Source organism: Zootermopsis nevadensis, unplaced genomic scaffold (genome assembly GCF_977971745.1).
Source record: "Zootermopsis nevadensis isolate Lab colony 2312 unplaced genomic scaffold, Znev_1.0 Znev_ptg000017l, whole genome shotgun sequence".
In the NCBI taxonomy this organism is placed as follows: domain Eukaryota; kingdom Metazoa; phylum Arthropoda; class Insecta; order Blattodea; family Termopsidae; genus Zootermopsis; species Zootermopsis nevadensis.
This window is the reverse complement of record NW_028259149.1, coordinates 15,539,351-15,556,586: the sequence shown is the minus strand read 5'-3', so window position 1 is coordinate 15,556,586 and position 17,236 is coordinate 15,539,351. Positions and strand designations below refer to the sequence as shown.

General features: G+C 38.0%; 1 pseudogene across 1 annotated transcript; it reads left to right on the top strand.

Annotated features, from left to right (window-relative positions):
• Window positions 1–738: 738 nt before the first annotated feature.
• LOC110832414 (uncharacterized) lies at window positions 739–15,379 on the top strand (annotated as a pseudogene). The gene is made up of 7 exons (XR_015535537.1): window positions 739–847; window positions 1,302–1,764; window positions 3,989–4,035; window positions 6,511–6,546; window positions 7,315–7,907; window positions 12,364–12,403; window positions 14,445–15,379. The product of XR_015535537.1 is annotated as an uncharacterized LOC110832414 (transcript).
• The last annotated feature ends 1,857 nt before the right edge of the window (window positions 15,380–17,236 follow it).

The window sequence follows — 17,236 nt, the reverse complement described above, 5'->3', positions numbered from 1 at the left end:
TTGGAGATGGTGAAGCTGGTGTTATTTGCCGTCTTCCTCGTCGTTGGCAGCGAGTACTTGATACACTCGGAGACTACGTTGAAGGTTATTAGTCTTAATGTAAGAATTCTGATTTAACTCACATTGAATTTTTGGATTTTTTGGATTTTTTCGATCACAATTGAATTTTTTCGAGGAATAAAGAATAAAAAAAAGGTCATTCCGTAATGTGCCTTTTTTTCATGCCTACTATACCTACACCCATTCGACATTTTCCTACTGAAGCTGTTTTTGCGTAGGCTATTCCCCGTCTCCCCCATTTTAGCTACAAGTCTAGCCCATCATATCTACCCATATTTCATTATGTCCTAGCAATACCACAAGACCAGGTTTGAAGATCTGACAGTCGCAAACATCTTACAAACAAAAACCTATCCACCAATAACCTTGAAGGGTGCTTAAAGTGAGTGTTTCGGGAGTCGCTCGTTTTACGTAGACTCTGACGGAGAACAATAGGTAGTCAGCAGAACGGTGGAATTTCACTAAGGAGAGTGGAACTAGTAAGCCTCCACTTCCTGATGTAAAGATCAGAGCTAATACCACTTGCTTTACGTTGGGCGTGTTGTTGGAAGGTGAAACAACATAAATAAGGTGTGTCTCAGTACGTAAGTGCGATATAGAAATATTTCTGAATGATTTTTAATCAGATGAAACAAAATGAAGGACAACGCTGTTCTGTGGCATTACTCGGTGAAGTATAAAAGGAGGCGTCAATGTGAGAGACGATATACTTCCATCAGGCTACTTGCCTACTTAGACTTTTACTGGTAATAAAAGCAACGTTGCAGCAATGTACAAGAAGCTTCAGGTAAGACAGAGAAAGTTACACTATGATACTTTAAATAGTACTAAACTTGTAAGTTGCTGTAGGAGGTCGGCCGGGACACGAACCAAGAACTTTCCGACCCTAAAGAAGAGTATTAATCTATGCATCTCCTTGCTCAATACCATGGAAAATATTACAATTTTATGTTTAGAACAAATAGAATATTATTGTAACATTCTTATACAGTCGTTTACATATTGAAAAAAATCACGAAACATTTAAAAAAGTATGACTAAACAAATAAGATAAACTAAGCTAGTCATTCTTCTCACTAATATTTAAAATTATTTTGCTTATAACAAAGCTTAATTTCTTTAGATGTTTCTAGGAAATGATTACATGTCTATATTTTTTTTATTTTTAATATCGTCGTTATTTAACCCAAAATCAAATTACAAAATCTGATTCCATTGTACCGATATTTCTTTCCTTTCAGGTCGTTTTCTTCTGCCTAATGGCTGCCAATATGGCGTCTGCCCGGCCAGGATATCTTGGCCACGGTTACCCCTACGCCGCAGGAATACCCCACGCAGCACCCCTGCCCGTCCACGACACCCCCGAAGTTGCCGCCGCTAAAGCTGCCCACTTCGCCGCTTATGGCGCTGCTGCTTCTGCAGCCGCGGCTGCACCAGATCATGGTGCTTATGGTGGTCAGTATGGTGGAGCTTATGGCGGTCATCATGACGATGGACAGTACCATGAAGGGCTTTATGGTGGTCATCATGATGATGGACAATACCACGAAGGACCTTATGCCGGTAATTATGGTGGCCACTATAACGGCCCTCTTGCCGGGGTCCCGGTTCTTGTAAACGGAGTCCCTGCTGACACTCCTGCCGTCGCTGCAGCCAAGGCTGCCCACTTCGCAGCTCATGCTCATGTTAGTGGCCATCACTACGGTTAAGACAACACCCCATCAGACTTATTTGCTAACAGGCTGAGTACTTTATAAAATAAACGATATTTATTAAAATTTTATCCAAGTTCTTGCCTCTGTAGTATTGGTCAATGTCTCTTCATCTAATTAAACTCGCTGATTACCGGTCTTTCATTGGGTTTGAATGAAAAAAATCTGGTTTAAAACTAACGTATCACATTTTCATGCTACAGCTCAAATCACGCAATGTATGGCGACTTTAATTTCCAAAACGATGTTATTTTTAATATATCCTGCACATACTACAATCTTTCTTACTTTCACCTTTGTTTTCTTCCGTGCAATATAAAATTTTAAAAAAAAGACTAAACAATGAAAAAGAAAAAATATCAACAAGCAAATATTAATGTAGTTATAACATAATGATCGATATTTAATATAAATATCATAAACTTCGTATGCATATATAACGTTCTGTAATGAACAAACAACCAGTAACTGGTAAAACTGGTAAAATAATGTACATTTGTATAAATGTTTAAGTTACGTCTTTGAAATAAAGTTGTTTTACATAATACGACTAACTTTTCTTGATGAAGAAGGTGTTATCATAAAACCTTCCTTCCCCTCGAGTCCTTCGCCTGCTGATACAGTATTCTGAGCAACGTTGTTAAATGCTGCATTTTAAATTAAGCGCCACACAACTAAGAAACTTATTACGTGTCTTGTTCTCACACAATAAAATTTGAAGACAAGACATTACAAATGCGAAAGTCAGCCCACAGACTCAACCCACGAGGAAGTTGCATCCACTTCTGACCCCACCTCATCGTTATCCTCCATTCTCTTTGTCGATCTACCAACTATCTACTTTCAGACATGTTTCCCTGCAAAAATTTTGTTCGCACTTCTTTTTGCCTCTATTCATGCTCGTCTCCACTATCCTACAGCAATATATAACCTGTATTAATCACGAAGCTTTTTACTATGTTATATCCTGAATTTCCAAATGATTTTATCCCTGCGAAGTTAAAACACGTTCCTGAACACTTTCAAATATTTATAATTGCCTCTTCCCAAAAAGCAAGAACCTAAATTTCACAACCACACCAAATATATAAGATTTGGGTTTTATATAGACCTAAGCTTATCAGTGATTTTGAAAATAGAAAAGCCATACATACATACAGAGTGATTATACATCGGACGTACTAATTTTAGCGGTAAGTTGTCATCCGAAAACAATAATATAAGTTCATTAAATATGGATCCTCAAAACCTTCGTTTTTAAATTAGGGTCCTGCAAGAGCAGAGCGCCTGATGAGCGTATGTAGTAGCCGTACACACATTACACGGCTGTACGTCATATTGCCTACCGCACATTGGTGGCATTTTTATTGAAACTTCGTATGCAAACAGCATTAGATGTGTACCAGATGGCAGTCGCCCTCTAACTGCACTGACTTCTGTGCACAGTGCTGTCAGTGTAGCACTACTCTGTCGAAAACTCTTTACCATCGCCAGTTTTCATCCGTACGTCTAACACGCTTCAGACCTTGCCAGCCAGCCATCAGACACCAATGGAAAGGAATGATAAGTAGATAATGCTACATAAAACGACCGTCGTGGCCTATTTAACGGCTATTTTCCTGGCATTTGCCTTGACAAACTGAAACCACAAAAATTATCGATCATGTTTGTCATTAATCCACGTGATATTCGAATCACCTAGCCCCAAATCTACTTCATAGCGTGGTGGAAAAACTCTACGCATTCCGTACCTCGGCACTAGGTGGAGGTGGAGATTAACTTTACGCTACGGCCCCATTACCCTCACGAATTTGGTAGAATGCTGAGTAATTAGAGCCCACAGTCGGTTTTCCGTATTGGCAAAGAAATTTTCCTTCCTTAATGTGAACTGAACCCCGGTCTCTCAGTTCGTATCCGGTCAAATTAATGAGTTAGCTAACAGAATTACATACACCGAAGAAAAGTACAGTGTGGTCTTAAGCTCCAACAGATTGTTAATATTCATCTTCGAGTATGGTCCGATCCATTGGCGTTTGTACGTTCACTGATTAAATCACAGCTACCAGAATAGTTAGTTATTTGTATGCTTAGAGAAAAGTATGGGCAAAGCTGATTGGTCAGTATTTGTGAATGTTTTAAAATTGGATTTCCTAATAGCTATAATTGATGTGATTTTGTCTGCTTAACTGGTAATGATGTTTGTTAATTTATTTCAGATATAAACCTGCAGTTACATGTTAATCACAATAAGCGAATGAGAAGCGTAGAGTAATAAATGTTATTCCCTTGCATTTCCTTAAAAAGCTACCTGTTCCAGGCAAAAGTTACAGATATTACTGTGGTTTGCAGTTTATTCCACGTACAAATTGTAACTATGTAAGATTTGAGGTTAAACAGCGGTGAGTATGAAGATTTCTGTCTTCTGGGTTGTTGCGCTGTGTCTCCCTGATGAAGGAGGCAGTATGACCTCTGAAACGTTGGTAAACATCGAACAGACTACACAGCGCAACAACCCAGAAGACAGAAATCTTCATACTCATCGCCCTGATGATGGAGGCAGTATGACCTCTGAAACGTTGGTAAACATCGACTAGACTACACAGCGCAACAACCCAGAAGACAGAAATCTTCATACTCATCGCCCTGATGATGGAGGCAGTATGACCTCTGAAACGTTGGTTAACATCGACCAGACTACACAGCGCAACAACCCACAAGACAGAAATCTTCGTACTCATCGCCCTGATGATGGAGGCAGTATGACCTCTGAAACGTTGGTAAACATCGACCAGACTACACAGCGCAACAATCCAGAAGACAGAAATCTTCATACTCATCGCCCTGATGATGGAGGCAGTATGACCTCTGAAACGTTGGTTAACATCGACCAGACTACACAGCGCAACAACCCAGAAGACAGAAATATTCATAATCATCGCCCTGATGACGGAGGCAGTATGACCTCTGAAACGTTGGTTAACATCGACCAGACTACACAGCGCAACAACCCAGAAGACAGAAATCTTCAATGAAATTCATCTTAGGAGATAAAGCTTTGCATTTGTGAACCGCATTCACATAACTGGGAGTACTAAAGCGTCTAACGGGCTCTGTTCCATGGAATTAATGAATTGATACATTTTAAGGAAATGGATATTTCGATCTGGAATTAATTTAAACCCGGAATGATATTAGACAAAATCATATTCCACCGACACTGAAACGCAGGAAAACCGATCTCAGAAAATACTTCTTTAGCCGCCTGTAGCCAGCCAGCTACGCTCGCGACTAGCGCGTGGCTGTAGCTGGCTAACGATGCACTTCATCTGATAGGTTATGCCACTGAAGTACCAAAGCAAGACAGAAGGCCTTTTATTTTTCGTTTTTCAAAGTGCTGGCCGGGATAACATGCTTAACATGAACGCCCAGTCCCTGCTCCTTACATAATGAACAAGCGAGGAACGTACTATAATACAGTTCACAATTTTTTTACAAACGCATTCTTTGCTATTTTGCATAACTCATTGTCCTTGAAGTCCATTTACTTCAGATACAAATTGCTTCAAAAGTTTATGAACAACATAGATATGACACTCTACTGAGATACAAAATATTTGTCTTGTATTTATTTAAATGGGTATCCAACCAACCTCTTAGTGCACAGTCCTTCCTGGTAGTACAGCTACTCAAAAGAGACCGCCTTTAATAGAACCCTAAGTTTCACTTACAGACTCACAACAGCCAAACACTAAACCTTATTCTGGGCTACTTAAATTCAACAAATATCTTCATATTAAATTCCTGTAAGATACATTTTAATAATATCCTTCCATCTAAGCCTAGATCTACCAAATGATTTTTCCCTTCCAGCTTTCCAATTGAAATGCGCATTTCTCATTTCCCTCACAATTTAATTTCATACATCAGATCGAAAAGTGTTAGAGGTCTCTTAATGACACGTGTAACACTTGACACATACGAATGTTTTTTGTACACTGAACGAACACAGACCGAAAATAATTTTACTCGACAAAATTTATTACAGCTTTATAACAAGCTGCCAAATACCAAACAAGTTATTGTAACGGTAACTCTCTACGATTTTATTCTGAGAGTCCTTACTTCAAATCAGCCTGGTTCGTTCTAGCTGAGATTTTTGTGCCTTTCCAGTGTCTTCAGCCTAATTCCGTGATTTAAACTAGAAATATATCACTACTGCCTCCTTCCCGACTTTTACCTGCTCACCATATATCCATTTCAATCCGCCCTATACACCATCTTATAGCCTCTTGAGTTAAAGCAACTCTGTTAGATAATCAAGAATCAATCTGATGTAAAGATTTGAGGTTTTCCCGGCGGTTAAGGACAGTACTATCAATTTAAGCATGCAGACAGTCAGACAAAACATCCCAACCATGCTTCCATATGTCGTTCAAAGACTGCATAATCAAACAATTCGTCACTAACGCAGAATACATCAGCTCTCGTTACTCAGCGAGTTCTCCCTCCCTGCAAGGGGACTTGCTTTCTGTATAGCGGGACAGTGAAATGAGGAGTGGTAGGTGAAGGTGTGTCTCAGGACGGACGCATGGCAAAGAAATACTTTTAAAAACGTTTTGGAAGAAATGAAAGCGAAGGACACGACGTCTTTGTGATATGACCCGGAGTAAGTATATAAAGGAGTCATTAATGTGGGAGACATTGCAGTTCGCATCAAATACTGAAAGGATACCAGTAGCTCCGCTCTCATTTCACAATGAGCAAAAGTCTTCAGGTAAGATACAATTACACATCCAAAGAAAAACTGATCAAATACCATCGATATATGTTAACACCTTGTTCTAAAAGTATTTATATATTTACTTCACAATTAGTGAGAGATATTACAATTTTACATCGAACATAACCAGTATAAATGTCGCTTATGGTACAATAATTCGTACAACATAAAAGTTCAGATATCATTAATAATTATAGTTTTTATATGAATCGTCTTTCCGATGTGGTGTTTATTTTACGAAATAAAATTGGAATAACTTAAGGTAATAATGCTATTATTTTTTCAAGAACAGATCTGTTTATGCATTAAATTAAAACAAATTCTTGTTCTCAGGTTTCGCGGCTTAAGTTTAATATGTAACTTCGGCTTATTTTATATACAGCAGACATAAGGATCAGTGAGGGACAAAAGAGCCTGTTAACAATAAATTTGTAAAACTTAAACGCTCACACTGGAGGAAATTTTCTTCAGCCCTTAAATAATTTAATTTGATATATTAGCTATGTAGTTAAGGCAGCGTCGAATGGAACAAGAAGGTAAATATGAGTTTACGAATGGGAAATCTTTGTGGAAGTACTAAACGTGGCACTCGCCAGGACTGACCGCGGAAAACTTCAGTCAATGCATCCGATATTCCAAATCAAAGTCAGACGCTTTACTTCTACACTAATTACTAATCACTTTCATTAATATCAACTAAATTCAGCAAAGATCGTCTATTACTGACATTTTTATACTACTTCAAACTTATGTATTTTTCAGACCACGTTCTTCTGCCTGTTGGCTGCCACTATGGCGTACGCTCGTCCCGGGTACTATGGTTACCCCTACGCCGCAGGAATACCCCACGCAGCACCCCTGCCCGTCCACGACACCCCCGAAGTTTCCGCCGCTAAAGCTGCACACTTCGCCGCTTATGGCGCTGCTGCTTCTGCAGCCGCGGCTGCACCAGATCATGGTGCTTATGGTGGTCATTATGGTGGAGCTTATGGCGGTCATTATGATGATGGACAGTACCATGAAGGGCCTTATGGCGGTCATCATGATGATGGACAATATCACGGCGGACATTATGACGATGGACAATATCTTGGCGGACATTATGACGATGGACAATATCACGGCGGACATTATGACGATGGACAATATCATGGCGGAGTTTACGGAGGTCACTACGACGACGGACAATACCATGAAGGTCCTCATGGCGGTCTTTACGCAGGTGCCTACGGTGGACATTACGCGGCAGCGCCCCACATTGTGAACGGAGTCCCTGCTGACACTCCCGAGGTTGCCGCAGCCAAGGCAGCGCACTTCGCAGCGCATGCTCATGCTGGAGGGCATCACTACGGTTAAGACAACTTATTTATCTATTCAGCATACTGCGCACAGATTAAATTATATTTATTGTATATTTTACAAAGTCCTGAGTATGACTTCGTGTTTGGTTCATTCGCCTATGCTGTATTACTGGAGAAATACGACCGCTTGAATAATTTCCTACGGAATGCACATTAAAGCGTAGCAACACACAATAATTTACTGGTATAAAACTGAAACTTTTCTCTATTCATTTGGAAATTTGTAATGATTTACAACAGTTATTTGTAATTTCCAGTCATTCGAGCCCACTTTTAATAGATGAAACACAGAATTAAAAATATATTTTGATGGTAACTGGCATTATTTGTGTAGGTCTATTTTAAGTCCGTACAAATATCTCAATAGTGTATGATGCACTGATTTTTAGCTCAGTAATATATTTCGACATTTATGCAAGTATTAATATGTTATAGTTCACATATATTTTCTATAGTTTTCTAATTTAGTACATCTATCTCTATTGCATTATAAAATTTACAAAAAATACAAAGCACTGATCGATAAATAAAGCAACCTTCTATAATATCACAAGTTTAACAAATGATAACGATGAATGTCCTAGGCAAACCTACTTCTTGGCAGGTTTGTGCAATGAAATTATTAGAATGTGTTAAACAACACTGCATTGTTTACTCTTTTACACAGTGAATATATGTATTATGGATTGTTTTGAATAAATTATTTTTATGTGACATGGTTAGCAATCATTAAACACAATATAATTCCGAGAAGTGTTAATCCTTTTCGTATAGTCCAGTCCTCAACGTTTCAACGCTCCTGCTGTTCAGCTAGAATTATCCAACACTCACTGCATAATTGCAGTGGCACTTAGCCATTGAAAATATGTAGTAAGTCACTTCCATATATTTCTTGCGCGGAGTGTCTGAAATGAACTCGAAAGAGGGAGCCTGTCTTTCCGCCTACATGTTTCATGTCAGGAACAATGTAAAATGCTTCAAATGCATTTCGGATTAGGGGTAAACATTTTAAGGTCTAGGATAAATTTGGTATTGGTTCATAGAATCTCAATATCACTATATTATATGAAGTTCTAAACAAACATCACAATATTCTAAACGTACCTCATCGAAAATAAATTATACACAATACTAACATTTATAGGAGCCATTCAGATCTACAGCTTTTTAAAACGTTTTTCTTATGCTTTGAACATATAAACACAAAATAAAAATTCACATTTGTACACGTCATTCCTGTAGTGTCAGACCGTTTTACACAAATATTATGTAGTGTTCTGTCTGACGACAGGTCCATATGAACAGGATCCTTCCATCCTTTTCTCGGACTGGGACCTGTTCATATACGTTCTTGGCAGATGATCCAGAAGTGGTTTGCCATTGCCTTCTTTTGTGTGAGAATGAAGTAACTGTTGGGATGCCACGGAGAAACCGGGGAAGCCCCCGGAGGAAAACTCCGTGTTGCCTAGACCACGGCCTTGCCCAACACACGTTATAAATTCGGGCACCGCCGGGAATCGAACCCGAGACCCCAGGATTACAAGGCCAGCCATAAATAATGGATTTGACATCGATGTTTCGTTCGGTCGCGCCCTAAACTGTGGTTCTTGAAATTGACATGCCCCGTGCAAAATTTCTCTCTGCTCGATAACTCAATATTATCTATTCAGCAAAGCCCAAAACATCGCTGTCCTGTTACGTATTCGTGAAGTCCCGGGTTCGAATATCGGCCCAGATACCAAATGTTATCATATGTATTTCTTGATTCACCTCTGTTACTCAAGGCAAAGGCATGGTAAGAAAGTCCAAACAGACCAACGCCTTTCTTCAATTTTATATATCGCCATTGCTCTGTTCCTGCAAACTGAAGGTAATTGTTATACCATCGTTGCTTGGTTTTTGAGTCAAGGTAATTGAATTTCCTCTACAGAAGATTTAGAACATGACTCGGTATCTACAATTTCGAAGTTAGCTGTCATCTGGATTGTTTCGCCGTGTAGTCTGGTAGATGTTAACCGACGTTTCAGAGGTCCTTGCTACCTCCATCATCTGGGATGATCCAGACTACACGGCACAACAACCCAGAAGACAGCCATCTTCAAATCCATCGCCGTGAAAACCTCAAATCCTACGTCCATAATTTCGTGTGTGAGTGAACAGTCCACTGTGTGAAAGTTATACTAATCGACCAGGCTTTAAGAGACAATTTCGATATCTGTAACTACGCGATACTCTCAAAATCTATCGACCTCTGAAATGGACAAATAATCCGACTAGAAACGCAAGGTATTTGGATTGTATGGTGCCTTTCCCGATGTTTCTAACTTCATGAAACACGTGCTCCTTTCAGGAAATAACCAGATATTCAACATACCGTAAACTGCAAGAGTCAAGGTAAGCTCAAAGCGTTTTAGGAGCCACAAACATTCGCGACATTGGAACGTGATTGCCAAGTGCAGTGCAGCCCTTCGCCGTCGGCCACAGTCACTGTCACGTTGGTACCCGAGCGTTGCTGGTTTCATTCGACGTTTCTTGCGCAACCGAATAAATCGACTGCCTAAGGAGTAGCCGGCACCACGGTGTCAGTTAGTTACTTAGCCAGTCACTCAGCTACTCAATTCTTTACTTAGCTGTCAATTAGTTAATTGACTAGCGAATGCGATAGTTAATAATAGCATAAATTTGTTAGTTGACTACTCGATTACTCATTAAATACTTTGTTGCTACTCACTTTAGGTTGTTAATTGATTAATATTTAGTTACTTAATTGGTCAATTTTTAGCCTAGTTATTTAAATGGTTAATATTTAGTTAATTATTATGTTAATTAATTGTGGATAGCCAATTAATTCATTTCGTTCAGAGGTTGTTAGTTTGCAGGTTGATTAATTAACAGAGTAGTTAGCTTGTAAGTTGCAAAAGCTAATAACCAGTAGTTATTGTATTTTGTTGATAGTCAACTGTTTCCCCGTAACATTGGTAGGCTATAACATCCTACAAGACCACGTGCCATCGTAACAAAAGAATATCACGATCTAAAATGCTTTAGTTGCTTGGTTAGTTTTTTTATTTAGTTTGCAATGCAGACACGGATAATTAATTACGCATACATAATAGTTTATATTAAATAAGTCACAGGTGAGAAAATTATTCATGTGAAATTAAAATAACAAGAAGGATAATAACCATAAAGATACTACAACGGAGGTTGGCCTTTTGTATTATAAGCACCGCAGTCAATTTCCGGATGTGTCCTTCACAGTCTTCTACATAGATAGTGGACAGGTATTTTAGCGTAATATTTTATTTAAAATAACTTGCACGGCAATGTCTTCAGGAGCGGATGAATTAAGTTGCCAAACGCTGAGGTTCCTACACGGCATGCCATTCGTAACTTGTGTACTTTATTTCATTATTTTCGTGTCCCCTTCAGAGACATTGTACGAAGTGAATTCAGACAAGAGGGTATCTGCATATTTATCTCCGATAATATTTGACATATTTCGATTAAATCTAATATTTATGGGTTCTGACTAAAGTTGTAAGTCGAATTTAACTTTGGTTCAAATCAGTTCATTGCAAATCATATTCTACTAGTAGTTCATATCAAATTTTATGATTTCGTCAAACAGAACATTTGCTCATGACATAAAATGCCGATTTCATAAATTTTTATGGCTTTAAATTTTTAATATTTTTCGATATTCTAAATATTTAACGATTCACAAGTGTAATGATATCGGATAAAGAGTTAGATTTTTATGTGCTGTAATTTAATAGCAAGTCTAGTTATGATTTCAAAATCACAAATTGCGCGTTTAGAAAAATGTATGTACCCATTTACCCCAACTGGAATACACCTTTCCACTTTTATTCTTGAACGAGGATATCAGACTATTAGCGAGCATTCAATAGGACCACATAAATATCTTAAATTGCAAAAATTGTAGTGGCTTCAGTTTTTCATCGAAATTTTGTTTATACGTTGGTAATGTTAATAAATGAAATAACATTTAGAATAAGATATCTTAAAATAAAGATGTATTTAATTTAAATAGGAAATCTATAATCCAGTTTTAATTTATCTAAACAGTCCATCAACAATATAAATATACACTACATATTATAAAACTTAACCAATCTTAAAACACAATTAAAAGAGTCATTTGGAGCTAAGATTCAGCTGAAACGTATCCTGTTTGATTTGCTGACATAACTCTTCAGCCTTTGTCCAGTTCCTCGTGGACACGGGACTTGCTTTCTGTAGGGCGGGATAGTAAAATGAGAGGTGGAAGGTGAAGAAGGTGTGTCTCAGGACGGTGTATGGTATGAAACAGTTTTAAAATATTTTATACAAATGAAAGCGAAGGACAAACTGTCTTTGTGATAGCGCACGATGCTAGTATATAAAGGAGCCACTAATATGAGGGACAATACAGTTCATTCTGCAGCAGAATCGACAGCACTACGACAATGACCAAGAGTCTGCAGGTAATATACCACGGCAGGACATTAAAATTATACATCATTGAAACCATTGCTTAAACGTGATACGGAATTTATTTTTAACTAAAGCGGATTTTGATAACATAATTTGAAGTTTCAGTAATAACTCAGTTTTGTACTTTTTATTATACGTTCTTGCACAAACTATAAATAAAATTATGAGGCATCTGCCTCCCCATATGATCCATAAATTAATATGGTACGGTGAATCTGAACGAAAACCGGTCGGAAAAATTAATATCTTCGTGTAAACCGAGTTAGCCCTGCTAATATTTTGGAAAAGAGACAAGTAAAATCTTATGTCTTGATTTTGTGGTCCAGTCGTAATCCATAAACTTGAACACAGCACAACCTATCAGTGAGTCAGCCACTCATTAGCCAGATAGTTGAGGCATAAACCTCAAAAACGTATCGCCGATATTACTCTATATTGGTCCAGTACAATTCCAATTTAAATGAACCTCAGATACAATATCACATTTATTCTTTCAAAAATGGCTCATCTTAAAAATAAATACAGTTAAAATAAATTACAGATGTCATTAAGAACTACAACATTTATTTTTAAAAAATGTCAGTAGTCTGCAGTATGCAAAGAAATGTAATTTGTAAGTCCACATGGTTTGATATGTGTAGAACGATTAGCTTTACAAAAAATAGACTTGTACCGAATGTAAATAAATACCAACTCTGGTGTGGTATGCAAAATTGCAAAAAAGGTAACTATTTGAAAAATATATTTAAGTCTACTACGAATCGGAATACGCTTTTCCAATCTTACTTTAGGTGATCTGATCTTCAGTTCACTTGTCGTTGTTGTTCAAAACACTACAAGGTCTACTTATTTTAAATAGGAATAAAAGTCTACTTTAGATACTCAATTCGGAAAACTTTTTTTCCGAGCTCGCAGTCTGCACTAAAAGTGCTTATTCAGACAGTTCACAAATCCCGAAATTAATACCAGCGCTTTTCGACAATCCGTGTGATTCTTCTTCTTATTCTATGGCGCGATAGCCCGAAGTCGGGCCTTGGCCTCCTTATCCGTATGATTAAGTAGTCCTTATTTGTGTTCACAGAACAGAGGTCTACGAAATAAATAATATAAACACCAAATACGTAGAAATCGTCTGCTCTGTTTTAGGCAACGGAGCAGCTTACAAAAATATAAACGCATACAAATGCATTTTAAGTACGAGTGGAAAGGTTCATTTTAAAACAGCTTACACACATTTTATAAACACGTTCTCTGCGACTGCGCATACTTTAATTGGCATTTATGTTCATTTTATTGGAGAAACACACACAAACAGCGAATAGAAAATTTATCAATAAATGTTCTTCAGAAAGCTAGTAAATAGCACAATTTCAGGTTCGAATACCGCTAATTTGTAACTTCTTCATGTTAATGTTTATTTGCTCTGCGTTAACCTACTTTATTTTAAAAAAATAATTAAATATATAAAAAAACTTAACATGATTTTATTCACTTCCGGTAAACAATTTTCTACATGAGTCATAACGAATATTACCATGGTAACCATGGCCTCCGTGACTTCAGTATAATCGTTCACATCAGCATGATTTACATTTTATGCTCAGAAACTTTATTCTCCGTTAATTTTATAAACTTCGAGTGAGGAGCTCATAAAATCTTAATTATCCTCACAAATATTTTGCGTAGTTTATCTATGTATAACATAGAGCTGAATATGTTAAAATAATTGGCACTTGTTGGCATTACCTTTACAGTATTAACACGATAAATATGTAAAGTTTAATCTGTAATAAGTGATGTTACATATTGAGGTCTTATTATCTCCAGAAAAATGTCCCTAGTAGCCACTGAACAGAAGACTGTGTAGGTCCGAAAAACGGTCTGGTCACACTGGCAAAGAAAACATTCACTTCATCCGTTCAAAACAGAAGGTAGCCTGTCACTTTACCGATTAAACTATCCAGGTGCATGGGGCATGCCTCTATACTACTGCAGATATTTTTCTTAAAATAACACCTTCACGTTTTCCAGTTTGTATGTTTGTGCCTGGTGGCTGCCAGCGTGGTACATGGTCAGCATGGGTACCCTGGGTACCCTTACGGTCCAGGTCCTGCCCCCAGCTCCCACGCAGCACCCCTGCCCGTCCACGACACCCCCGAAGTTGCCGCCGCTAAAGCTGCCCACTTCGCCGCTTATGGCGCTGCTGCTTCTGCAGCCGCGGCTGCACCAGATCATGGTGCTTATGGTGGTCAGTATGGTGGAGCTTATGGCGGTGCTCCTGCATATGGCGGCCCTTACGCTGGTGCTCCTGCATATGGCGGTCCTTATGCTGGTGCCCCTGCATATGGCGGCCCTTACGCTGGTGCCCCTGCATATGGCGGACCTTACGCCGGAGCACCCGCTATTGTGAACGGTGTACCTGCTGATACCCCCGAGGTAGCTGCCGCTAAGGCAGCCCACTTAGCAGCCCACGCCAAAGCCGGTCAACACTACGGATGAGCGAATCATAGCTCAACTTATTCGTTGATCCAGTATCTATCTGACACTGTACGCGAAGCGAATGCTATTTATTTAAATGTGTGCAACATATTACCGCATGTAACTTCGTTGTCGGTAGGGAGGGATACTGTATTATCGAAAATGCACCTCATTTGGATAAGTATGTACAACTAATGGAGTTTCAACAAGCGATTACGTCCAAAATGTGTTTTAGCTGTTCAATCTAGTGGTTCAGCGAACGTTTCATAATTCGTTTAAGATATTTTTTTTCATATTTATGTTTTTCTTGTAAATATCGCTCTCATAGGTCTATCAAAAAGTGACCTTTACTTAAAAAGTTTTTGCTGCAGTATAAAATGTACAAAAAAAAAAGAAAGAACATTGTGTTTGTGATATCATACATGAATAAGTTAAGAGAATATTTAAGCATGTATCACTTCATGTTAATAAAAACTGATTGTATAGTACCATCACTTGAAATATGTCACACCTCTGCAAATTTATGATAAAAATGTTAATTTTCTATAAAGTTATATTAACGTTGGTTGTCGTTTCTAAATATGAATGATGTATACACTGAATTTAGAACTGTATTATGCAGATTCTAGAGTTTCACGAATTGTTATCGAAAAGTCCCCTGCTGGTGAATGTTCATACGAAATGAAGACTAAAGAAACAAAAATTAGGAATATCGGACATTGTTCCGTGCCATGATAATACATCTCTTGACCGTTAGTCACAACATACGAAAATTTTTCATTACTCCAGATGACACCATGGAAGTCTATGGGACACAAAATATTAGTTTTGCTATTTTCTGTTATGTACACGTGTTCTAATTTCGGTTTCCGTGAAGGTTTCCTCAGACAAGGATGTGCTCGAAACAATTGTTTAACTCCGCCTTCTGTCAAGGTTAAGAATGAGTAGAGCTACACCACCTCTCCCTCAGACACCTGCATTGCGTGATGTTCAGTTAGACACCAGGGACAACTTTACCTTTACCTATGACATAACTGATTTAAAGTCGACTCGCCTTCACCGGTTATTCAGTGTCAACATATCAAACTTTCTTTGTTCGAAGGAGTTAATTACGTTAGTTGCACAGAGTGCAAAATTAATGCATAACAGGTTTGTCACGTGTGTCCGTCCGAATACACAGTACATGGGAAACTGCTTGACGTATTTCGATAACACGTGGTATTTCGGTCTGCACTAACATTTTCTGGAGAACTTAATGTTGCTGCATGTATGTCAGTTACAACCAACACTTCAAGTAAATCTTAATTTAAATTTCAACCTTTTTAACAGACATAAATATGAAGTCTAAAACAGGTGGTGCACAAGGCCTACATAGTTAATATTAACTTATAAAGAGTTAACGAATTACAAGAAAGAATGTCTAGTGACGCGTAGTGTGTTTAGTTTCAGAACAGCATTCAGCAAAAAACATACAGGTCATTTAAGTATGCAAATAAATCTCATTAAAAGCGTTTGGAAAATAAAATGCACTACAGCCAGAGTACGAGCGTCAAGACTTTCAACGAAGTTCAACTGTAACTTCCCCTTCCAACACAGAACGAAACATTGCGGTTTCCCCCAGTTGTTTAGATTACAAGCAAGACGTTGGAGTAGAAGAAGTTGCTGCACATTTTAGGCGACATATTCAGCGTTCTTCTGTGCAGTATTGCTTTAATTTAGACTGAAATGAGGCATAGAAGCATACATTTGGAGGTGAACCACTAGAGGCACCAGGTATCCCATTTTCTAATTTCCACCTTTTTTAACATGTAACAATTTATTTATTTTTTGTATAATGAGCCTTTTTTTAAAAAAAAGTCAGTAAACATCGATTTGTGATTCATATAAATTAGATATCATAAGAACAATATAAACTTAAAATTAAAATCAACCGACAACTTTTAGTGCAGCCAAAACCTCAAACATTAAATGCTTACAAAACCTGTGGAGTCATTTCGGAGATAAAACAAGTAGACAGGCACATGCTACAACCTTATTATGAGTTCATTTTGCGAGCTCTTTGGAAGAAGTGTCTATACACAGCAAGTTCTTATGATATTAGTTAATGGCGCTTTCTCTGTTACAAGTGTGAGGATTACGTAACATGAACTCCATCGTAAAAGCTGTTTTAGTGAGAGAAGGTTATGTTCTGTAAGGTATAAAGAGATGCAGTCTGTTCCTTATACACTCGAACCACTTAGCGGTACAAATAAGTTTAATAGTAATTTAATTGATAAACCCACTATTATTCCTACTATTATACATCAATAGCTACGAATATTAATTAATGATTTCTGACTAACCTT